Genomic DNA, 25,716 nt, shown 5'->3' with positions numbered 1-25,716 from the left:
CAAACATAATACAAGCCAGAACATAACACAAAGACATACGGTTGATTAATTTTCTACCATGGAACTCACTGAGAAAAGATAATAGGGAAAATAGAGTGTCTTCAATAAGTGGTGTTGGGTAAACTGGATATTCACATGCAGAAGAATTAAATTTAAATATGATTATACCACACAATAATCATTCCAAAATGGATTAAAGACAAACAAAAGACATAAAGCTGAAAAACAACTAGAAAAACATAGGGGTATGTCGCTCCCCCTCTTCGCGGAGGAACGACACTGGACCCTGCGCTGTTCTTTTGTCTGCTCGGCCCTCCCCAGGTTTGCTGCTGGTCCTTCCCGGGTTGGGTGCGGATCCTTCCACCTCCGTGGAAGGGCGGCTCCCCCTGCCACTTTCCCCACTTCCGCAGGGGAGCAGCACACCACCGGCCGGCTCTCTCGGGGGCTGCTCAGATGTTATCCGGATGTTCCCCTTAGATGTTCCTGGTGCATGTTGTCTCTCTCCTCCTTTATAGTCCTCTTCCACCAATCCCAACTCCGCTACCCACACGCCCAGTACGCTGCTCTCCTCCAATCAGGAGCAGGATCAGCTCCTGCAGGTCATCACTCAAGTTGGCGAGAGGCAGCTGCGTAGAAGTTGTTTACTCCCTTCTCAGCGCCATATTGTGGGAGAGCAGATGCATAGAATAAGTCTTAATTCCAGTAACTTAGTCTAGTCCGAGTTGCTCCCCACAGGGGTAAAGCTTCTTGATTTTGACTTCGACAATATTTTTTGAATGTCATATCAAAACATAGGTAACAAAAGAAAAGCAAGTGTATCCACATCATTTTAAAACATTCTGCAAAGCAAACAATCAACAAAATTAAAAGTCAATCTACAGAACTATAGGAAATATCTGGTAACCATATATCTGATAAGTGGTAAATATCCAATGTGCAAGAAAAAACTCATAAAGCATAATAGTAGAAAAGAAATAACTAGCTCAGAAATGGGCAAAGTATCTGAACAGAGGTTATCAGGTGACATATCAATGACCAACAGGTAAGTGGAAAAATGCTCAACCTTACTAATCATCAAAAAATACAAATGAAAACCATAATGAAATGTTACATTGTACCTATTAGAATGACTGTAATAAAAAAAAAATAGGATAAATAGAGTCAAAAAAGATGTGAAGAAAAGGGAACCCTTGAACACTATTGGGGAGAATGTTAATTGGTCAGTTTTTATAGAAAACACTAGAGAAATTGATTTTCAAATAATTAAAAATAGGGGTAGACTTCATAAGATGTTTGGAATACCTGCCTACCATATTGTATTACCTGAGCTCAAGTCCTAGGTCTGCTTTTGATTCCAGCTTCTTGCCAATGTGCCAGTGTGCACCCTGGAAAGCAGCAGGTGATGGCCCATGTACCTCCTCCAGGAGAAGGAAACCCAGATTCAGTCCAAGGCTGTTGGCTTTGGTTTGGTCTTCCCAGCTGTTGTGTGTTTAGGGTATTGGATAGTGAATTAGTTGATGGAAGTGTAAGGTGGTTTAAATAATTGAATTCATACCACCTATGGGGCAACTTAGACTGTCACTGGATTCCAGCATTGGCTCCTGTCCACCCCCAGCCATTGAAGGCATTTGGAGTATGAACCAATGAACTAGAGATCACATCTCTCTCTCTCTCTCTCTCTCTCTCTCTGGTGGTCTCTACCTCTTCTTCCCAATAAATAGGTAATTGAAAGTGCAGGTTAGAATAAATAAAATGTGTTCTATACCTTAAGTACATACAATAAAACAATTTTTTTTAAAGTAAAGCAAAAGAGAAGGAACTGTGTTCAGAGAACCCAGGCACAGAAAAAACAATTACTACATGGAATAAAAGTTGCTCATGTAGAAATTGATAGTAGAATAACAGTTACCAGAGGATGAGGAGAGGAGGGGAGATGGAAGAATGGGGAGAGACTGCTCAATGGGAACCAAGTATAGTGAGAGCAGAGGAAAAAGGTGTCAAATTTTTTTTTCACGAATGGATGAATATAGATAAGGATAATGTACAGTGTACTTATAGAAGAGTTATAAAATTATTTTTGAATATTTTCAGCACAAAAGTAGTAACCATTTAAGGATATAGATATATTTACCATGATTTGAACAATATACAATGTATACCATAGCAAAACACCTTGGGGTGACATATGCCATATAAATATATACACTTTTTATAAAGCAAATGGAATGCTTGAAAGAACAAAATAAAATTGAAAGAAAACACCTTATTATAATTGTTGAGATTAAATCAAAATTTACAATGCACATATATACAATTTAAAATGTAATATGGGAAGAGCAGAAATGATTTTTTAAATTATTTTGGAGGAAACAAATTAATGAAAGTATGATGAGTACACTTCAAAATTTTGTGGAAAAATAGAGTTTAAAATAAATGCATTGGGGTTAGTGCTGTTGCACAGCAGGTTACAGCCATGGCTTACAGTGCTAGCATCACATATGGGAGCTGGGTCCAGTTCCAGCTGCTCCAATTTCAATCTATATCTCAGCTAATGCACCTGGGAAAGCAGCAAAGAATGATTCATTTGCCTGTTACCCTACGCGTATGTGGGAGACCTGGAGGAAGCTTCTGGCTCCTGGCTTCGGATCACCCCAGCCCTGTTTGTTGCAGCATCTTGGGAGTGAATCAGTGCATAGAAGATATATCTTCTGTGTCTTTCTGTAACACTGCCTTTCAAATAAATTACCTTTAAACAGCTTGTTTTAATACCATTATTTTTCTTTTTTATTTATATAAGGTGAACAAATTTGAAGCATTTTATATACAGATTTAGAAGCATAGTGTACTTCCCATTAAATCCTTCTCCTCCTTCTTTTCTTATTCTTTTAATTTACACAATGACATATTTCAAGTTTATTTTATAATTATAAGAGTAACCATCCACTAAGTAAAGAATTCAACAAATAGTAAGAAGAAAAAAAAAAAAACTGCTTCTCAACAGTAGACAAGGGTTGTAAAAACAGATCAATTATCAAAATGTCAAATTTGTTTACAAATATTACTTTTTTGTATTAATTAATTACAACAGATCAGGGAAAACATGATATTTGGCTTCTTGTGAGTGGCTTGTTTCATTCAGTGTAATTTGATATCTGTGGGGTGGTTTGTTCATAACACACATTTTCATGAACTTTTGGAGGACCTCAACTATTCATGACCTCAAAATATTTCATGGCCAAATAAACTTTAATTCTACGTTACAATAACTTTTTGAGGTACTCTCATTTTTTGAGTACATACACAAAAATCACTATTTAGATCTTTGGTATTTTAATTTTTTTATCTAAGTTAAACATATTTCATATAATTCACATATACAGATTTAGGAACATAGTGATCCTTCCCATCCTACCCTCCCTCTTGCCCATGCTTCCTCCTCCTTCCTCTCTTATTACTTCTTAGATCTTTGTGAATCATTATATGAAATTTTGTCTTATAAGATTCCTTAAATAAATAACCAATAAGATAAGATATATGCATTCATATCTATATCCACATCAATCATCTCTCTACTGATATATCATCAACTACATACCACTTATCTACCTGTCATATTTACATGAACATATACATATATAAATATAATTTTCAGTTTTTGTACCATATGATATATGGTGGAGGCTAGTGAGTCCAAAATGGGAGGTCAATCTTGTAGAAGGAACTTTGGATCAAGGTAGTATTTTAGTTTTATGTCTGAATTCACAAGGATTAGGACCATTAGTATAGCAAGATAGCAGTAGAAAGTCTTCGTAGGTCATAATTGTGATGAGAATGCTGTCTTTGATGCCCTCAGTCTTTGAAGATCAAGCCTTCCACTGATAGGATAAATTCCAGTACTGAGAATCATATTTACTCTGTCTACTGGTCTAAATATTAATCTCATTTAAATAAATTCAAAGAAATATCTAGATTGAATGTGGCCTACCACCTGGACACCATGACCTAGCCAAGTTGACATGTAAAGTTAACAACCATTACAACAGTGAATGTGGTTACTTACATTTGTTGCATAGGTTCAATACTCTTTGATCACCTTCAATTAAGACATTTCCTATGAAATGTCTGAAATATCTTTGTCCCTATTTTATAGCCCAAAGATTAAAAATAAAAACCCCAATAATAGCTACTTAATGAGACATAATAAGGCACAGAGCATAATTTCACATAAAAGAATAATAAAATATGCTTTTTAATGTAATATTTCATGCAAAAGCAAAAAATTCTCATAAAGAATTATGTCTTGTCCTAGATAAAAAGTTACAATACTTTGTCTTAGAGGACTATGTTTAATAAACAAATGTCATTCTGTCTATGGGAAATTGTTAGTTTTATTTTCAGTGGTTGTTATATTATACAATTAAATACATCATGGCATTATTACACTGGCCAATAAAATCAGTTATTTGGCTTATTTGATTCTGTTTTTGATAATAAATTTTCTCTTTATTTATTTGAACGTGTACTCCAAATTTGGTTAGATATTTATGACTGATTTGATTTGGCACATGCTTATCTCCTTGTGAAAATGTATAATTCTAAATGAGATTGTGCTACTAGTGTTTTAATACTGATTTTTCCATCTATTTTATCAGTGTGTTTCCTGCATGGTTTCAAACAGCATATTGTTTCTTATTTTAATGTAACATGTATGGATCATTTAATGTAGATATTAAAATTTATAATTTGTCAAGACAAACTAGCTGTTTTATTAATCAATAAATTTTCCAACATCATTCAATAAATACTGAATTTTTAGCACATATTATTCCAGGGATTAAATATGTGATCAATAATATCATAAATATGTATACTGACTATACACAGAATGATTTTTGAAAGTGTGAAAATAGTTAATTGTTGACTAAATAAGAAATATAGCATATAAACTACGTATGATGTTTATTCATTCTTCTCAAGTAAGTATGTTTTACTATGAATAGAAAATTTGGGAAGTCAAAGAATGCATTTTATGCTAGTTCTACAATAGTACATATTTGTATAGATATCTATATATTTATATAGGACAAACCAATTTGTGATATTCTCATGCATAAACATAACACCAGATGATACAATCAAAATATGCATTAGATTTCTAAAAGAGCTATTCCCATATAATCGTATATTATGATTCTATAGGGACATAGTATAAGAATTATCTATAGAATTTCTAGTACTTGTCCAGTTTTCCAACAGATTTATTTCATATATCATCCAAACATTCAGATATACAACACAGTAGTTGGGCAAACAGGTTTAATTTATATAGGAAATGTGTACTAGACAAAAATAATAATTTGATTATTTAGGTAAGGCTATGGTGGGTTTTCCTTTGTAATAGAGCATTATAGTATATCAATGGTTACATACTTATTTTTTAGCAAAATTTAAATTCCATTGTCCACCAACTTTGTGAAGCCCCCTCATGCACACTATTAAATAAATATATTTGTTTTAGCAATTAATTATATTTCATTCTAAAAATTATAAGAGAAATCTAACTTTAACATTTTTTAAAACTTACAGCCACTAAATATTTATTGACTTTTAAAGCAAAATAAAATTTGGCAGTTTTCAAATTTACTGTGCTATCCAAATATATCAGTCAATTGATGAATGTTTCAGTTTTTGTCTTCTTGAAAGATAGGAATCAACTTAAAGAATTTTAAAGGCATATTCCCTGTTTCTTGACATAAAATTCATTTTCCTTTTATTTCCTTTCTTCACTTTGGCATTTAAAACATTTTTACTCCTTAAATCTTTAAATTATAAATTTCATATGTGTATTTGGTTTAGTTACTAAGTGTAGTTTTTGAATATGTGAATATATTTGTGTGCTTCTTTTACTAATTTTGAAATAACATCTAATAAATCAATATTAAAGACATAAGGCTTTCAGATTTACATTTCGTGGCCTATTTCTTGTTCTATCTAATCACAATTCAATTTTTGATAAAGAAATCTTAATAGCTCAAAAAGTGCATTTCATTACATCAGAATATCCAAATAGTTTTCCATTTCTTCAGAATCATAGAGTGCAGATTGTTAGAGACACCTGTTTTTAAAGTTTCACTACATATTTGCTGTGATAACTGAATTTCCTCCTTCCTTCCAGTTAGCATACTAAAGATGAGGGTTTAAAATCAGTCTGTGGAAAAGGTAAATCATAATAATAACTGTGCCAACTACAACTCTCCGGCAGATAAATAATTGTAAATCGTGGACATCAAATTGATGGTCCCTATGTAATACATATTCTGAAAAAAATCTATTCTTATTCCAGAGGCTGCAAATATTTTCAGAAGATTACACACTCTTTGATGTCAACATTTGTTGTATTCATAATTTCTAGATAAAAAAATGATAGTGACATACATTGAGTCTGTGTTCAAAGCAAATCTATTTAATTAGATGAAGCCATTTTTTTCAAGAGAAAACCTCAATATATCAGAGGTGGGCGGCCTGTGTCTCTAGAGATTTTGTCAGGCTGGCTCTGTGGCATAGTGGGCTAAGCCTCTGCCTGAGGTACTGGCATCCCATACCGGTGACGCTTTGTGTCCTGGCTGCTCCTTTTCTGATCCAGCTTTCTGCTATGGCCTGGGACAGAGTGGAAGATGGCTCAAGTTCTTAGGCCCCTGCAGTACCATAGGAGACCCAGAAAAGTTCCTGGCTCCTGGCTTCTGATTGGCTCAGCTCCTGACTTTGCAGGTATTTAGGAAGTAAACCAGCATATGGAATACCTTTCTGTTATTCTACCTCTCAAAGAAATAGATAAAATATTAAAATAAATGAAAAAGATGTTATGTAGCTTTTTAACACAAATTTGAATATTTGTCATGATGAGATAATGTGGTAACTAACCATGGAATTAATACTAAAAATGTAATAAATAAGTGAATTATATAAAAAAGAAAATAATTTGACCTATCTTTTCAAAAAGTCAAAAATCCATTTATTTTTATTACCTTGCTTTGTTTTCCTAAAATTAAGATATTGTCTTCTTGACAGCTGATTTTATTTATTAAATGTTTTTGCTATGTGTCATATATTTGATATATGCTTCACTTGCTACCTTATATTTTGTTTTGCCTTTTATATCAACAAAATATTTGTTATTTTTATTTATTTAATCCCTATTTCTTTTTTTTTTTTTTTTTACTTATGTGAAAAACCAAGAGATGATATGAGTGGCTTTCTCCATGGATAGGCATTAGCACGGAGCTACATCTGAAAGAAGAGCAAGTGTTCCAAACCAGCAAGTGTTCCAATCTGCTGCCATCCCAAGAATTGTTGTAACTGTTGTGCCAAACTCCCATACCTCTTGTGATTTTTAAACTTGATTTTTTTTAAAGGAAACACATTATATATAAGCACACTGTATGAGGATAGTTTTGACAAGTTCACATAGAAAGGAATGCGAATGAAAGCTTAGATTTTGTATGGTCATTTTTAATTTCATCTTTTTCATGAATTTTTGAAATAACCTCATGTATATGTGAAGTTCAGATACAACACCAGTAAATCTAGTTATTGTCACCTGTAATTTATATGAAGAGTGTGTAAACACATTCGTATTTTCATATAAAGCTCTTCAGTGAATTTGTAAAAGAGATATTTTCTTAGACCTTGTTTCTTAGATATCTGTTAATTTTATCTGTTACCTAATTCACTTTTCTTCTTTGTAATTTAATAATTCAATGACTTTCACATGTTTTTTTTTTTTCAGGATATTTTGTTTCCAGCAACAAATTATGTTAACACCTATAGTTGTTAAAGTTTTATGAGTACACTTCTCAAGGATAGGGACGTGTTTTTCTAGCATTTCTTCAACTAGATAACATAATTATTGTTGCTCTAGTTATTGTTGTCTTATTATATAAAGGAAGAATTTGGACGGTAACTATACAAAGACTTGGAACCTATTACACAAAGTCAACTTCCATACAAATGACTAGAAGAATTCTATTTGTATTCACTGTTTTTAATGTTGCTGTTTTAGTTGTGAAACTGATAAACAACTTTATTTAAGAAGAATGAAATTCTTTGTAGGACAATAGGAGAAATGGATTTAGATTTATATATATATATATATATATATATATATATATTGTGTTACAAAACAAAATTTGGATAAACTCATAATAGGATAAGAATAGAATGGATGTTGTGAAGGGATAAATAAATAATTCACTCTATTTTATCATATGGAAAACACTATTTATTATCTATAATAAGTGTGATCCATTTTACTATGTAATTAATATATTTTTCTGCTTCTATTTTAAAATCAATGAATAATTTACAGAAAGTATTGATAAACAAAATGTTTTTAATATAAAATCTTATATTGAAAAAAATTCAAATATATAGCCAGTGGCTGTTTTCTTCATTGTCTTCATCATATTAATCATCATCATCATCATCATCACAAAAGAGTAAAAGCAAGTTATATAAAATAGTTAGCTTTGCTTTTTAGGGTCCCTGATAAAATTGGATGGAATTGGCTGCAGCTAACATTGTAACTAAAGCCTGTGTAGATTTCAGACTGAGTAGTGTTGCCTTACAGTCATCACAGTGTTCAGTAAAGTACCTCCAGTTATGTTTCAGCAGCCATTTTTTTATCATGCAACACATGTAAAGGTGTGCTTTGTTAATATGCATGCTCAAAGGATTTCTACACCCCTTTCCACTGTACCTGTCATATTCTGTCACTTAGTTTCACCCAGCTATGCCTCATTTATCCTAGCTTTATATATTTTCAAACCCCTTTCTGAATCAAGAGGTGCATTTGGGTTTTGTTGGTTTCTATTTCATCTGTTTCCATACAGATCTGTATTAATAAATTTTATGTTCGTTGCAAGATGTGTCAAGTGTTTCTTAATCTATCTCTTATGTTTCAGTGTATAGATTGATTGCTTCTTAACATAAACTTTCTTACATACTCAACTTCCATACTAACTGTAACCCAATTTTTTATTTATAACAAACATTCCCTGAAATGTTTATAAACAAAATAGAATAAACTAAAAGAATGACACACTTTTTAGTCCTCAATTTTTAGTGACCACTAAGGATTCTGCGTGTAAGAGACTCATATTATTACAAATATTCATCATCAGTGATTTTTTTCTAATGTAATTATACTGTGATGTGAGCATAAAGATTGGAACTCTCTTGAGTTTAATTTTTAGTGAATTGAATTAGTTTTCTATTTTAATTTAAAAATGTATTATGGATCTTTTATTTAATTTATGACCCTCTATTACATTTGCATATTTCTCATTATATATAGATTTATGATTTAAGAGTAATACTTAAGACAACAGAAATTAATCCATAATGAAAAATTCAGGCTATCACTAATGTTAAAGGAATCATTCTAATAATCAAAATAAGAAAATAAATATTTGTATTATTTCCATTTGCAAGAAAATTAAATTAACTTTTGACCATGTTTTTGATACTATATTAGTTACAGGATGTGCAAATTATATTTCAAGCAAGATAAATTTTCATCTAACAAATAGTCAAATAGCATTTTATTTTATTTTATTTTATTCAAGTTATTAACATTAAATTTTTGTGCAAATGTCTATGATGACATATCTCTTAGGCCAGTAAACAATGAGATATCATACAAATAAAATATCTTGGAAATTATTCACTCTAATTGCAAGCTGGTAAAATTTGATTCCAATTAAATAACTTCTTTTTATCATGTTTTATTTTTGTTTTAATGTACTTTTGCCTATCTACAAGGCAAAATTTGGGACATAACTTGTATCAACTATGACAGCAGCTTGTCTTTTCATCTGTATGTGTAAGGACATTTTAGGTACTTAAAATAATAATTGATATTTGAATGTTGAGGCTTCAAATTTTAAAACTGACTATCATACATTGATAATATGAAATAAAATAATTGCTTATACTCTTTAATTGGATACACATAATTTTATCCTGTATAATTTTGTATATGCCCAGTTTTCATACTATGGTGATTAGAATGTGGTTAAAAATATCAGTCAAATAATTGAGCTTACTATTTACATTTATTAAGATAGCTTACATTCAATAGAACTAAAATACATATTTATATTTCATAATTAATTTTAATTTATTTTATTTTAGGCATTCTAATAGATATACAGATGTTCTATTTTGTGTGTTTTATTGAGATAAAATTTTAAATCATAAATTTATTTCATTTTAATGTCAAAAGTCATTCCACTTTAATATAGTTACAAGATTTTGCAACTGTCACCACTTAGTATATATAGGAAATTGTCATCATTCCAAGATACCCCATATCTGTTAGCCATCACTCTCAGCTACCTTTAATCTCCAAACTGGTAAATTGCTTATCACCTTTGTACCTCCATGAATTTTGCTTATTATAGCTTTTTCATATAAAACAACTATAGAAAATGTGGTCTTTTTTGTAAAAAAAAAAAAACAAAAAAACTGACATCTTAACACTTAGCTCAACATCTCGAAGGTTTATCTGTGTTATAACAGGTACCACACCATTTTATGGAAAAATTATATCTCATTGTGCTGCACGCTACACTGCATTTAGTTTACTTACTCATGAATATGCATTTTGCTTTCATTTTCCAATTTTTCTTTTATGATAATGTCTTTATGAACATTTGCTTGTAATCTTTTGCATAAACATCTGCTTCAGCTATTTCGGTTTTATGTATAGCTATGTAATTACTGGGGCATAATGCAACCCTAGGTGCAACTACAGGAGTAACTGACAAACTGTTTTGCAATATTCAAAAATTTCTACTAGAGGTGGATCAGTGTACTGATTAATACATATTCCTCTTAAAGCTTGCAATTGTCTATCCTCTTCATTGTAACTATCCAAGTTGTGAAAAATAAATCTCATTGTGACTTTGTTTCACCGGGAGTTTCAGAGCACTGTGGAGGGTACTGCTGCCAACATTAGCTCATGTCAAAATCATCTAAAACTATTTCAAAAGTGTTAACTGGGTGAGTTTTAATTCAGAAACTCCCTAATAACTCTACTTTGGGAAATGACAGGTGAATAAATACTATGCTTGACTTTCTCAAGTTTCAACACCATGCCAGGCATGGTTCAAGATACATTCCATATATTAACTCATTGAACACAAAAAAGTCAGGGAGAGTGTATGGTGTTTATTTGGAATAACAGACAGTCTAACTAGAAACTTAAAGGATAAAACTCGATGAGACTTTATCTTTTTGTTTTCATTTAAATCAGAGTGTGGGGCTTATCTGAATGTCTGTTGTTTCCTAGATCATACAGTACAATGCTCATAATTTTGTTTTCAGTAAACATATCAGACTAAGTGCCCAGAGTTTTTTCTCAATTTTACATTTCTAAGTTAGTAGAATTCTCCTCTGGAAATGTAATAGTAATATTTCCAATGGAATGGTATATTGAAAATTACAGTCAAAAAAGGGAACACATGCCTGCATAATTATAGGCAGAAGAATTACAATAAACTCTTTTAAAATAAGTGCCAAAGCATAGTTTTAATTTGCTCGTGATCTCCCAAGTTGAAAAGGTATTTGATAGGGCTTTATTATACTCCAGCAGCTGAAAACCTCTGGGCTACCCAGGTAAATGAGAATGGCCAGTGAAATGTGTGCAAAAGAGATATGAGTCACTTGCAGACCAGGGAAATTACAGCCTCTGTCTACTCTATGTTCTGTCCTTCTAGTGTCTGAACTGCAAGCAAGGGATACGTATGACAGAGCCAAAAACAGAAGGAGCTCACGTCCCTGAGGAACTGCCCGGGAGAGGAAAGTGGCCTAGTTTTGACTGTGATATGAATGAGAAATAAACTTATAGGAAGCCAAAAATGTGGCTAATTTAAAAGTAGATATAATAACAATGAAAATGAAGACTATAAGGAAAGTACCAACCTGCATTTATATCCTAATATTGAGGCAACATCTATTTACTTCTGCACTTTTAGATGGAAAATGTTTTGTTGTTTTCTTTCTTAATGCAGTGATCCAAGTTCCTCTTTAATGTTTTCAATACTCCATATCAGAAGATTTTCTCTGTGCCTCTTCTTAGGGTCCCCATAATATATTTTTCTACATTATCCAAATAAACAATTATATTTCAGTGATAATAGACTAGGCATGTATTCTTGGAGTGGTGTCTTGTAAATTCTGGTTTTGATATAAAAAAAACAATTTTAACTTACTAGATGGAAGAATGAATAGGTATATCCAACTGTCAACATAATGTCACATAGAATTATTGAGAGGGATATAACTTTTTCATAGTTGGAATTTCTGTATGAGTATTCTACACTTAGTTGCCTAAGTATGGAGTTATTTGCTCGTGGGCATTACTCAGCTTCCAATGCACCTCAGTTGGCAAAAATCAATCAGGTTTCTTATTATTGTTTAAATTATCTAAGTTCAAAAATTTAATGAGCATAATAATCATCTCTGTGTAAAATTGTTTTTGTTAATCAGAGAAAGCTCTATGAATATCATAAAAGAATAAAGCAAGCTTTTAACCTAGTGCTTAAGTTGTCTATGTCCCACATGGCAGTGCCTGCATGCAATTCCTAGCTTTTGCTCCAGACTCCAACTTCCCACTAATGTGGACCCTGGGAGTCAGCAGTGATGACTGAAGTTATTTTGATCCTGTTTCCCAACTGAGAAACCTAGATTGAGTTTTGATTTCCTAGGTCTGGCTACAGCCCAGTCTTGGTTATTGTAGGTATTTGGGGAATGAATCAGTGGATGGACGCTTTCCCTCTTTCTTTCTCATTCTCAAATGATATAAACTAAAAACAATAAGAAGCAATAGAATTAATAGTTACTTTCTCAAAGCAAAGCAAGTGATATATAGGTTAAAATATGTTAGTACGTCAAGAGATTTGAGCAAAGAGACATAGGTAAATCATAAATGTCATACACATTCACTACATAATTGAGAGACTGAAATTCTACTTCAAGGAGGGATGTTTGGCTAGAAGTTAAGACACCATCTGGGATGCCTGCATTCCATATTAGAGAGCATTGGTTTCAGACTCAGCTCACTACCAATTTCAGCTTTATGATAACGCACCCTTAAGGAGGGAGCAGGTGGTGTTTTGAGTAATTAAGTCCTGGCCACCCATGTGGACATCTGATTTGAGGTCTAGGCTCCCAGACTCTACCTGGCTTAACTGTTGGCTATTGTGTCTTTCTTCAGTAGTTTGTGTATGTGTGTGTGAGAGAGAAACAGAGCATAAGACAGAGAGGAGAGACTGAAAACAGTTGGTCATTCAATACACTAAATAATGCAATGTGAACAAAATTCTACCTCTAATCAAATAATTTCTGAAATGTGGTATATACTTTAGATTGATTCTGATTTGGGCATTTTCAAAGTATTATTGACTAGAAGCCACAGTCTTCAGGTCAAGTAAATAGAATATTAATCCTTATCAGTGAAAGCAAAACATTGAAATTGTTTGAGAGAATATTTAGGATTCCACATACTCAGTAAAATCATTATATAATTAGCACATAGTTTGGAGTGTATTTACTTTCCCAAAGGTCTAAAACTGGTTTAACCTGCATACAGGGTTTTGTGTGAAGTGTTAAAAACAAGTTGGAATTATGGCATAGCAAGTTAAGCTGATGCAGGCCTACATTCCATGTTGGGGTGCTGATTCCAGTACTGGCCAATCTGCCTGCAACCAAGCTCCCTACTAATGCGCCTGGGAAGCTGTATAAGATGGCTAAAAATACTTGTGTCCTTGTCATCCACATGGAGACCCACATGGAGCTCAGATTCTTTGCTCCTGGCTTCAGATTGGACCAGCCATAGGATGTACAACCATATTGGGAGTAAACCAGCAAATGGAAGATCTCTATTTTTCTCTCTCCTCTCTCTGTCACTTTGTCTTTCAAATAAATGAATAAATAAATCTATAAATAAATCTATGAATAAATAACTTTCTATGCAATTTGTGATGCTTAAATTTTGCTATGTTATCAAATGTAAGTTATCTAAATCCACAAGACAAAAAGCACCACAGTAAAATACACTAAATTCAATTTTCTTTTCTGTTAATTAACCCAATTACCTTGATAATTCTTGCAACTTAAGAAGCACATGTTTTACATTTGTAAAGTATTTAATTTGGAATGCAATATCTGAATTGTACAATATACTAGATCATTTGTAGTTATATTAATATACTTTTATTTTGAATGTTGATATCATGCACACACATTAAAGTCATTCTGTATCTTGCTCCAAAATAATTTCAAAGCTCAAAGTAACTTTAAAAGAAACACTCAGCAAAGTGAAAAGGCAACAAACAGAATGGGGAAAAATATTTGCAAGCTGTGAAACTGATAAAGGATTAATATTCAGAATCTATAAAGAGCTCAAGAGCCTCAACAACAACAAAAATAACAACAAAACAAAAATCCAGTTAAGAAATGGGCAAAGGACATGAACAGGCATTTTTCAGAAGAGGAAATTTAAATGGCCAACAATCTCATAAAACATGCTCAGGATTACTAGTCAACAGCGAAATGCAAATCAACACCACAATGGGGTTTCATCTCACCCCAGTTAGAATGACTCATACAGAAATCAATAAATACTAGAGAAGATGTGGGTAAAATGTACTCTAATCCACTGTTGGTGGCAATGTAAGCTAGTACAGCCTTTGTGGAACACTGTATGGAGATACCTCTGAAAGCTGAAAATAGATCTACCATATGATCCAGCCATCTCACTCTAGAATTTCCCAAGGGAAATGATATCAGTATGTTAAAGAGTTGTCTGTATCTCAATGTCTATTGCAGATTCACAATAGCTAAGATATGGAATTAACTCAGATGTCCATTAACTGATAACTGGATAAAGAAATTATAAAATATATACACTATGGAAAACTACTCAGCTGTAAAAAAAAAGAATGAAATCCTATCTCTTTTTCAACAAAGAAATTTAAAAAAAAAAAAATTAAGGGAGAAGGGGCCGGTGATGTGGTGCAGCGAGTTAAAGCCCTGGCCTGAAGTGCCGGCATCCCATATATTCGCCGGTTCTAGTCCTGGATGCTCCTCTTCCGATCCAGCTCTCTGCTATGTACTGGGAAAGTAGTAGAAGATGGCCCAAGTCCTTGGGCCCTTGCACCAACATGGGAGACCTGTAAATAGCTCCTGGCTGCTGGCTTAGGATCTAAGCAGCTCCGGCCATTGTGGTCATCTGGGAGTGAACCAGCAGATGGAAGACCTCTCTCTCTATCTCTTCCTCTCTCTGTAACTCTGTCCTTCAAATAAATAAAATAAATGTTTAAAAAAAATTAAGGGAGTGTTGTGAGGGTAAGAGGATAAGATTTGAAAGCAAAGAATACATAGTGCACCCTCAAAGTATTGTTTCTCAGATTTTTTTAAACCATAAGACTTTGATTTGGTAGATTATATATCATGAGCTATATGGAAAATAATTAGTGACTATTTAAAAATTTCCTTTATGTGAGCGAAAAATTACTGAAAAATAGAAATGTATGCAACAGTTAAAAAGCAAAGTGAAATTAATTTCACATCTTTATTTGTGCTTCTTATACTCAATTTCAGACACATTTTCCTTCCATCTTAATGGCTAAAGCTGTACTCATTCCCTGAGTATGTCTTGAGATTTCCCTTCCAGCCTTTTATATTTTTATTTAGTTCTTCTCCTCTTCAATCTGTATCCCTTTCACCAAAAGCTCAGAGATAGAAATTATACCTTGATATTCTGAAGACAAGGTAGGGGTAACAGCCAGAAAAACAGAAATTCCGTTAACAAGTAAACTGTATATTTTCTTTTTTGTAAATTTTTTATTTATTTGAAAGACAGAGTTACAGAGAGAGGTAGAGACAGAGAGAGAGGACTTCCATCCGCTGGTTCACTCACCAGATGGCCGCAACGGCCAGAGCTGCACCAATCCGAAGCCAGGAGCCAGGAGCTTCTTCCGGGTCTCCCACATGGGTGCAGGGGCCCAAGGCCTTGGGCCATCTTCCACTGCTTTCCCAGGCCATAGCAGAGAGCTGAACCGGAAGAAGAGCAGCTGGGACTAGAACTGGCACCCATATGGGATGCCGGTGCATCAGGCCAGGGCGTTAACCCACTGCACCACAGCGTTGGCCTCAGTAAACTGTGCATTTTCAAACAACGTTGGACTGAAGACAGATTTTGGCCATGTCTTTGAGTTTTTCTCAAGAGAAATTATATTTCACCCAGGGGAGTTGCACTAATTATATGTTTTAAAGAAGATCTTGAAATTAATAGAACAAGATAGGATGTAGAGAATCCAAATGGAAAATTACATGACTAGTTCAGGAGGGAGTGCTCATGAGAGTGGAAAGGGAGACAAGAAAATAATGAAAATTGAGAGCAGAGTGTGCAACACTAAACACCAGTTTTGATGCAGAGAAGAGTGAAGGTAATTCCCATGGAAGGTTATTCTTTCCTGAACAGCGTCTAACTAGACAGTGGTGCAGTCATTGAGGGACATAGAATCATGAATTATATTGCTTGGATGGATATTGTTGGGCCTGCAGGCCATATAAGGCCCTCAAAATCATTTGATCTATTCCTATACAATGACAGGTAGGATGTAAATTCCATAAAGGTAGGATGTAAATTAGCAGGCAAATTTTAAGTTGATATATTTGTAAGGCCAGGGAATGATGTTATAAACAATCAAATGGCAGGAAAAAAAAAAAGATTTGCTAATCCTGGGAGGAAGAAGTTTAAGAATGAACAAAGGCTGGAATGAATGTGAAAAAGGGTTGTCTTAATGATGAAAGACACCATATTCAGTTAGTATTCCCATGGAAAAGACAATACAGTTAAGGGATGAGGTATATTTACAGTTATTATCATAGAGGATCATGTTTTATACATGAGGAAGGAGTTAAATATAAAAATGATCAAAGTTTGACATTTCCTCTGTTTTTTGTTCCATTTCTGTTTCTTATACTCTTGCTCTCCTGCTGTCTCTCTAAGCTGTTTCTATTTAATCTATGATATTAATCCAGCAGTAACGAAGACAAGAACAAAGCCATACCTGAGACTCAGGGCAGCAAGTCATGAATACAATTTCATATTTGCACAAACATAATACATAGAAGATAATGAGATGCTTGGAGAACAAAATGAAAAAAATAGAAATAAAGTTATTATAGTTCAAATATTGAAATCCCGGGCAATTATTCTATTTTACTGTAGCAATTGAAAATGTTTTATTATTCTCCTTTACTAATATTTCTCTTCCTGAGTCTGACCTTTGGACTTAAAACACAGTACCAAGTTGGGTTTCTTACTATTGGGAGGAAATTGAATAGAGAACAAGTAATTCTGTTAATAATTCTCTAAGGTTTTTTTCCTGCTGTCAAAACACTTTTACTTTTTATAATTAAAAAAAAACCTTATTTTCTTGAAAGAGAGAAGGAGGGGGGAGTGTGAGGGGGAGAGAGAAAGAAAGAGAGAGTGAGAGAAAGAGACAGAGAGAGAGAGAGAGAGAGAGAGATACTGTATGAGCCAGGGTCAGTCCAGACCAAAGGCAGGAGTCTCAAACTCCAATAAGATCCACCACATGTTTTGAAGTGACTCAAATACTGAGCTATCACCTGCTGCTTCCCACTCTGTGGGTGGGTGGAAAGACACAATTGGAGTAGAGTCAGATTTCCAACCCAGGTACTCTGATACAGGGTATGATTGTCCGAAGTGACATCCTAACTGCTAAAACAAATGGCCACCCTAGAATGACATGTCTATTAATCATATTGAGAAAATGATCATTCACTGGGGATATACTAGACAAAAGTGTATCTATTTTTAAATTAACTTTAAAAAGTATTAACATCTTTTAAATCTAAATTCAGTACTATCTGAACAAGTTTAATCTGTAGGCTTAAAAAGCTATTGTCAGATAATACACAGGGAGCTGCAATCATCTAAACTTCAAATAAATATTAATTTTTTGTGTTCCAAATATTGAATAAACATGCACACACACACTCACACACACACACATACATAACACATATAAATTAGATATATGAATATCTGAAGTTAAATTTAACTGAGCATCATGTATTTGCTCCATTTGTAAAACCTCACATGAAATTTTATGAAAATAGATTGGGTATTCTGCATTAAATGACATGAGAAGCAAGAAATAATAACATCTAGAATATCTTTTCTTGGTGCGTATCATTGATTTTTTTTTTTTTTTTTTTTTTTGGACAGGCAGAATTAGACAGTGAGAGAGAGAGAAAGGTCTTCCTTTTCCATTGGTTCACCCCACAAATGGCAGTTACAGCCAGCGTGCTGTGCCGATCAGAAGCCAGGATCCAGGTGCTTCCTCCTGGTCTCCCATGCGGGTGCAGGGCCCAAGCACTTGGGCCATCCTCCACTGCCTTCCCAGGCCATAGCAGAGAGCTGGAGTGGAAGAGGAGCAACCGGGACAGAATCCGGCACTCAGACTGGGACTAGAACCCAGGGTGCCAGCGCCACAGGCAGAGGATTAGCCTAGTGAGCCGTGGTACTGGCCAATCATTGATTTTTATAAATATAAATTAACCAAGGTGCATCATTGGTACAGCAGTTAAGATGCCTCTTGGGATGCCCATATCCTATATCAAGTATCTAGCTAGTTCTGGCTCCACTTCTATTTCCAGCTTTCTGTTGATGGACATCCTGGGAGACACCAGGTACTTGGGTCTCTGCCACTCAATTTGGTTTCTGGTTCCTGGTTTCTGGCTTTGCATGTCCAATCCTGGCTTTTGTGGGCATTTTGGAAGTGAACAAGTAGATGAAAGATTCTCCTTCTCTCTCTCTCTTTCTCTCTCCCACTTTCAGGTAAAATTATATGTATATTTTATGTTTATAATTACAGATATAAACATGCATATAATTAAATATAACAATTTAATTACATATTTAGTAAAGGATTAAATCATAAGATTCTACATGTGCCATCATTTTATTTTATGCTGAAGCTTCCTCAGATCTTTTTTTTTTAATTTTTTATTTAGTAAATATAAATTTTCAAAGTACAGTTAATGGATTACAATGGCTTCTCCCCCCCATAATTTCCCTCCCACCCACACCCTGCCCATCTCCCGCTCCCTCTCCCATTCCATTCACATCAAGATTCATTTTCAATTATCTTTATATACAGAAGATCAGTTTAGTATATATTAAGTAAAGATTTCATCAGTTTGCACCCACACAGAAACACAAAGTGTAAAATACTGTTTCAGTACTAGTTATAGCATTACTTCACATTGGACAACACACTAAGGACAGATCCCACATGAGAAGTAAGTACACAGTGACTCCTGTTGTTGACTTAACAATTTGACACTCTTGTTTATGGCGTCAGTAATCTCCTTAGGCTTTAGTCATGAGTTGTCAAGGCTATGGAAGCCTTTTGAGTTTGCCGACTTCGATCTTTTTCTGACAGGGTCATAGTCAAAGTGGGAGTTCTCTCCTCCCTTCAGAGAAAAGTACCTCCTTCTTTGATGGCCCCATTCTTTCCACTGGGATCTCACTCGCAGAGACCTTCCATTTAGGTCTTTTTTTTTTCCCCCAGGATATCTTGGCTTTCCATGCCTAAAATACTCTCATGGGCTCTTCAGCCATATCCGAATGCCTTAAGGGCTGATTCTGAGGCCAGAATGCTATTTAGGACATCTGCCATTTACTGTGTATCCGCTTCCCATGATGGATTGTTCTCTCCCTTTTTGATTCTATCAGCTAGTATTAGCAGACACTAGTCTTGTTTGTGTGATCCCTTTGACTCTTAGACCTATCAGTGTGATCAATTGTGAACTGAAATTGATCACTTGTACTAGTGAGATGGCATTGTACATGCCACCTTGATGGGATTGTATTGGGATCCCCTGGCATGATTCTAACTCCACCATTTGGGGCAGGTCCGATTGAGCATGACCCAAATTGTACATCTCCTCCCTCTCTTATTCCCACTCTTATATTACTTTCAGGGATCATTTCTACAGTTCACTTCCTTGGATCTTAAAAACAATAACAATTCACCTGAATTGATCATTACAAGTTGTTACTCGTGTATTAAAATTACACATTGTGGTGAGTAATTAGCATAGTGGATAAGATACCTGCATCCCTCATCTGATTGATTAGGTTTGAAACTTGCCTCTGGTTCCTGAGTCTGCAATCCTACTAATGTGAAACGTGAGATAGCAGGTGATTATGCTCTGTCACCCATGTAGGACACCTGGGCTGAGTTATTGGCTCTTGGTTTCTACCCAACATAATTTGGGTGCTGAGGGCATTGGAAGAATGAACCAGTGGATAAGAGTTTTCTCTTACTAAGTCCGTGTATCTTTGTCTTTCATATAAATAAACCCCCAACATAAAACCAAATAATACTATACATTTGACCAATTTTAAATGTACTCTTTTCTTGAGAGTAGGATATTAGCAGTGAGTTTATTTTATGACTATGAGTTTTAACTTACACAAGGATGTCTTCTGAATAATAGAGTGTTGCTCTGGTCTCATTCTTCTACATGGTGGAGTTCCAAATTTTTCAAACTACTAAAATCAACTTGAGAGGAACTCAATATCAACAAATCAGTTTCATTCCATTATCAGAGAAAATCTTTTGCTTTCCATAGGATTAATTGAGAGTGAAGGACAATTATAATTATTGTTAGGAGAGAAGCCACATCATTATAATTATTAATTATTCCCTTACCATTTAATAAAATCTAAAAGTATTGCCTTAAACCTGATAAGAATTGTGTTACCCTTGTGTTTTAATGTATTTAATCAGGCATGGATCAATGTATTCAAATTCAGGAGACTTAAACAGAAATCATTTCAACACAAAAGTTATTTTGTGAAGGGGTGTTTAATTATTTTGAGTGGGCACAATTGCCAAATTATAATGCGGCTTTTTAAAATCCAGGTAATAAGTAATGATATTGACAGCTTAGTTTTTGTTACGTTTAGTTGAGAGCAATAAAAAGTAAACATTATCAAGGGATTAACTTAATCAAAATTGTCAAGCTGAGGTAAGCTATTTTACAAGGAGTCTGATTTAATTTTCTTTTTAAAAGTGACAAAGGTAAAATCTTTACAAATGGGAAAACTATATTCATAACATAATGAAAACAAATTATATTTATTATGTTCCTTTTAGTAAATCTTTTACATATTGTGAAATATCTTGATATAAGTTGAGAGAAAAGAAATATTTCAAAAGACAAATTTTTAAGAAAACAGCTCATATCAGTGTTTCTGATTCTAAAATATAGATTGGGGGCAAAGTTTAAGTTGCAGAGTTTAAACTACTGCTTAGGACATTAAAATCAGAGCTGATTTGAGTCCTAGTTTTGCTTTAGATTCAATCTTCCTGCTAAAGTGCACCCTAGCAGACATCAGACGATGACCCAAGTGGTTGGGTTCCTGCTCACCAAAGCGTGAGACTCAGACTGAGTTCAAGACTTTGTGTTCGGTATGACCCAGCCTTGACTGTTGGCATTTTGGGAGTGAACCAGCAGAGGGAAAACATCTCTCTGACTCTTGCTCAGAATTTCTGCTTTCAATTAAAATTAACAAAACAAATGAAATTTGATTGGCTAGTAAAATCATGAAGTTAAAGAACTAAAACCATATACTCATATATGGATGTGTATACACACACATGTACACATAAATATGCTTTCTACTTTCATATATTAAATTCAAACATTTTATTTTATATCTTAACTTCCTATTTATTTAATATTTTGGAACTTCTTAAAAAGGAAGGAAAATGCCTCTTTCTCTAACTACGTTTTTGCATGTGAGCTTTCTTTGTTCTAGGCAGTTTGACACTATGATATTTGTTATTTTCTTTCTTGTATCAGCACTGTTCTGATTCATTATTGGCTGGAATTTTGTATTTTCTCTGCATGAAAACAAAATGTGTCACATGAAATATATGGATTTATGTCTGCGTTTGTATAGTATATATATATATATATATAAATATATTTGGACAGTAACACAAAATAGTTTTTCTGTCTCAATAATTTTGGAAAAATGAAAACTCTTCACAGTTATCTTTTAGAATAAAATATTCTTTATATTTTATTTCACTTTTGAGTAGATTAATCACACAAAATCTAATTCCTTTATAAATAGAAACTAAATGCTTATAATTACTAGGCAAACACCTAGCATAAATACATGTATTTATCAAATGATGTATGTGCTTATCTGGAACCATTTACATTTTATTATAAATTTGTTTATGATAGTTGCTATGGTTATTTTTTGTTGTTTACAGAAAAATCATTTTTCTCTTTTTTTAATTTTAATTAAATGTTAACCTATTCAATATGATTTGTAAATATGTCTAAGAACATAATAGTATTCTTCTCCTCCCTCACACCTGCCCTGTTTTCTTCTGCCATTCTTTTTGTCTTTTCTTAGTTTTGAGATAATATATTTTAAATTTACATTACAGTAAAAAGGCATACTTCACTAGATAACAAATCTAACCAGTGAAAAGCAAAATACCTTAGTTGAGTGGAATTATAGACAAACAATAATTGAATGTATAAATGACCATTTCACACATATATAGTTTTTATGCTTAATTAGCGGTTCATAATTTTAATTAAATATAATCAACTGTGTACTATCAAAATATTTTCTGTGTGGTTATATGATAATAGTTGATTTAATTTAAACTTCAAGTCATTTCCTCCCAACAGTTTATGCACAAGAATAGCTTTGTGCAGATTGCAATGAAAATAATAACACATTATAATTTTTGTACACTATTTGTTACCACAAATCAGGAAAAACATACTTTAATCATTTTGGAACTGGATTTCTTAAATTAGATGTTTTTCAAAGAGTTACAGAGAGAAAGGGAGTGACAGAGAAAGAGAGATATTCCGTCAACTGATTCACTCCCCAAATGGCTGCAATGGCCAGAGCTGGGAGCCAGGACCTTTTTCTGGGTCTCCCACTTTGGTTCAAGGGCCCAATCACTTGGGTCATCCTCTGCTGCTTTCCCAGGTGCATTAGCAGAAAGGTGTATTGGAAGTGGAGCAACCAGGATTCAAACCTGTATCCATATGGGTTGCTGGCATCACAGGGTTCAGCTTTACCCACTATGCCACAATGCAACCACCATACTGGCTTATTTCACTAACTATAATGAGTCCCAGTTGCATCCATTTTGTTGCAAAAGATGGGATTTCATTCTTTCTTTTAGCTGAGTAATATTCCATAATGTATATATACCAAATTTTCTTAATCCAGTCATCAGTTGGTAGGTACCTAGGTTTATTCCATCTCGTAGCTATTGTGAATTGATCTGCAATAAACAAAGGGCATGGTAACTCTTTCACATACTGATTTCATTTCATTTGGGTAAATTCCCATGAGTGAAATCACTGAGTCATATTGTACTTCTATTTTCTCTGAGGTATCCCCATACTATCTTCCACAATGGCTGTATTAGCTTATATTTCCAATAGTGGATTAGGGAACCTTTTTCCCTACATTCTTACCAGCATTTTTTTTTTTTTTTTTTAATTTTCTGCATGAGAGCCATTCTAGCAGGTGAGCTGAAACCTTGTTGTGATTTTTACTTGCATTTCCCTATTAGCTAGTGATCCTGAGCTTTTTATCATGTATCTGCTGGCCATTTGGATTTCCTCTTTTGAAAAATGCCCGTTCAAGTTCCTTGCCTACTTTTTAACTGGATTGTTTGTTTTATCTTGTTGAGTTTCTTGAGGTCTTTAAAAATTCTGGATATTAATCCTTTATCAGTTACATAGTTTGCAAATAGTTTCTACCACTATGCTGGTTGCCTCTGTACTTTGTTAAGTGTTTCCTTTGCATTTCAGAAGCTTGATATAATCCCATTTTTGCTGTGATTGCCTGTGCTTTTGGGCTGTTTTACAAAAATACTCTGCCTATTCTAATATCTTGCTGAGTTCCCCACGTTCTTCCTTAGGTATTCGATGGTATCAGGATCTAAATTTAGACCCTTGATCATTTTGAGTTGATTTTGTATAAACTGTATAACTGTATAAACTGTATAAACTGTAATAAGGTGTCTTATTTCATGCTTCTGAATGTGTACATCCAATTTTTCCATCACTATTTGTTGAAGAGATCATCCTTTCTCCAGGGATTAATTTTGTCTCCTTTGTCAAAGATAAATTGATTATAGATGTATGGATTGATTTCTGGGGATTCTATTCTGTTGCATAGGTCTACATATCTATTTCTGTGCCATTACCAGGATATTTTGATTATTTCAACTAACAATATTAATGAGTATTGCAACATAAAAATAAGCATTTCATAACATGAATAAAGTAATATAACATTAAAAATAATTAACAAGTGTATTTTCAGTAAAATGTTTTAAGATTTAGATGTAATACAAAAATATTCCTGGGGCTGGTGTTGTGTTCATGGATTTATGTTCCTACCTGATGTCAGCACACCATATCAGAATGCCAACTGGAGTCCCTAGAGCACTGGTTCTGACACAGCTACCTAAAAATTTCTCTTGGAAAGCATTGGGAGATGGTTCATGGTCTTGGGCCCCAACAACCCACATGGGAGACCTTGATGGATATCCAGGCTCCTGGTTTCATCCTGGTCCAACCCCATCTGTTGTGGCCATTTGAGGAGTACACCAGTGAATGGAAGATTTCTTTTTTTTTCTCTCTGTCTCCACCTTTCTCTGTCATTTTTCATTTCAAATAAATAAAATAAATCTTTCTGCTATGGCCTGGGAAAGCAGTAGAAGATGGCCCAACTCTTTGGGGCCTTGCACTTGCATGGGAGACCTGGAAGAAGCTCCTCTGCTCAGCTCAGCTATGGTTGTTGTGGTCACCTCGGGAGAGAACCAGCGGATTGCAAGACCTCTCTCTCTTTCTGGTTCTACTTCTCTCTGTAACTCCTCTTATAAAATCAGTAAAATAATTATTTAAAAAAAAGAAATTTCAAGGTCCTACATTTAAAAATTGTTTTATCAATAAATTATCATAGTCTCAAATTCTTTGAGTATAATTGTCTAACAAAAAGGAAAAAGTTTATTTAACCCCATATTTTCTGTTGAGAATTGTTTTTCTATTAAAGCTAATCATCACTTTGAAAAAAGGTTAGAATGCTTGTAGACTAGTGTGGCATTAAAAAATATAAGGTAAGTTAATTGAGGAACTTGACCTGCTTACCATGTTAAAAAATGGAAAATCTGCAAGAAAAATTAATCCCCAAATGCTCCGTAGAAAATACATGTTTCTTTGGAGTTCACTAAAAAAATGTGAAAAGTATTTATAATCATTTTCATAGTAAAATAACAACCTGTCTTTTATTTTATACAGAATGACTCCATCACAGGTGTAATAAAAATAACTTGTTGATTATGTTTTGCTTAATATCTGTGACTTTCAGAAAGATGTAACGATTAGCATAAAATTACACTGTAAAATAACATTTTCTTTAATAATTTTGAATAATATTTTAAATCCAGAAAATAAAAAATCAGAATATTATGAATTGTATTTCCGAACATCTGCTATATCCACAAAGGATGACAATTCTCGCTCCAGTTTAATCCCAGTCCTAAATGTTCA

General features: G+C 33.7%; 1 long non-coding RNA gene across 1 annotated transcript; it reads right to left on the bottom strand.

Annotated features, from left to right (window-relative positions):
• Positions 1 to 25,716, bottom strand: LOC103349093 (uncharacterized). The gene is made up of 5 exons (XR_007920919.2): positions 25,315 to 25,716; positions 20,578 to 20,726; positions 17,139 to 17,213; positions 11,983 to 12,237; positions 1 to 839 (listed from the first exon to the last, which is right to left on the bottom strand). It is a non-coding gene; the product is annotated as an uncharacterized lncRNA (long non-coding RNA).

The sequence above is a fragment of the Oryctolagus cuniculus genome, chromosome 9, assembly GCF_964237555.1.
Source record: "Oryctolagus cuniculus chromosome 9, mOryCun1.1, whole genome shotgun sequence".
In the NCBI taxonomy this organism is placed as follows: Eukaryota; Metazoa; Chordata; class Mammalia; order Lagomorpha; family Leporidae; genus Oryctolagus; species Oryctolagus cuniculus.
The sequence above is the reverse complement of the archived record's forward strand: the minus strand, read 5'-3'. Positions and strand labels throughout refer to the sequence as shown.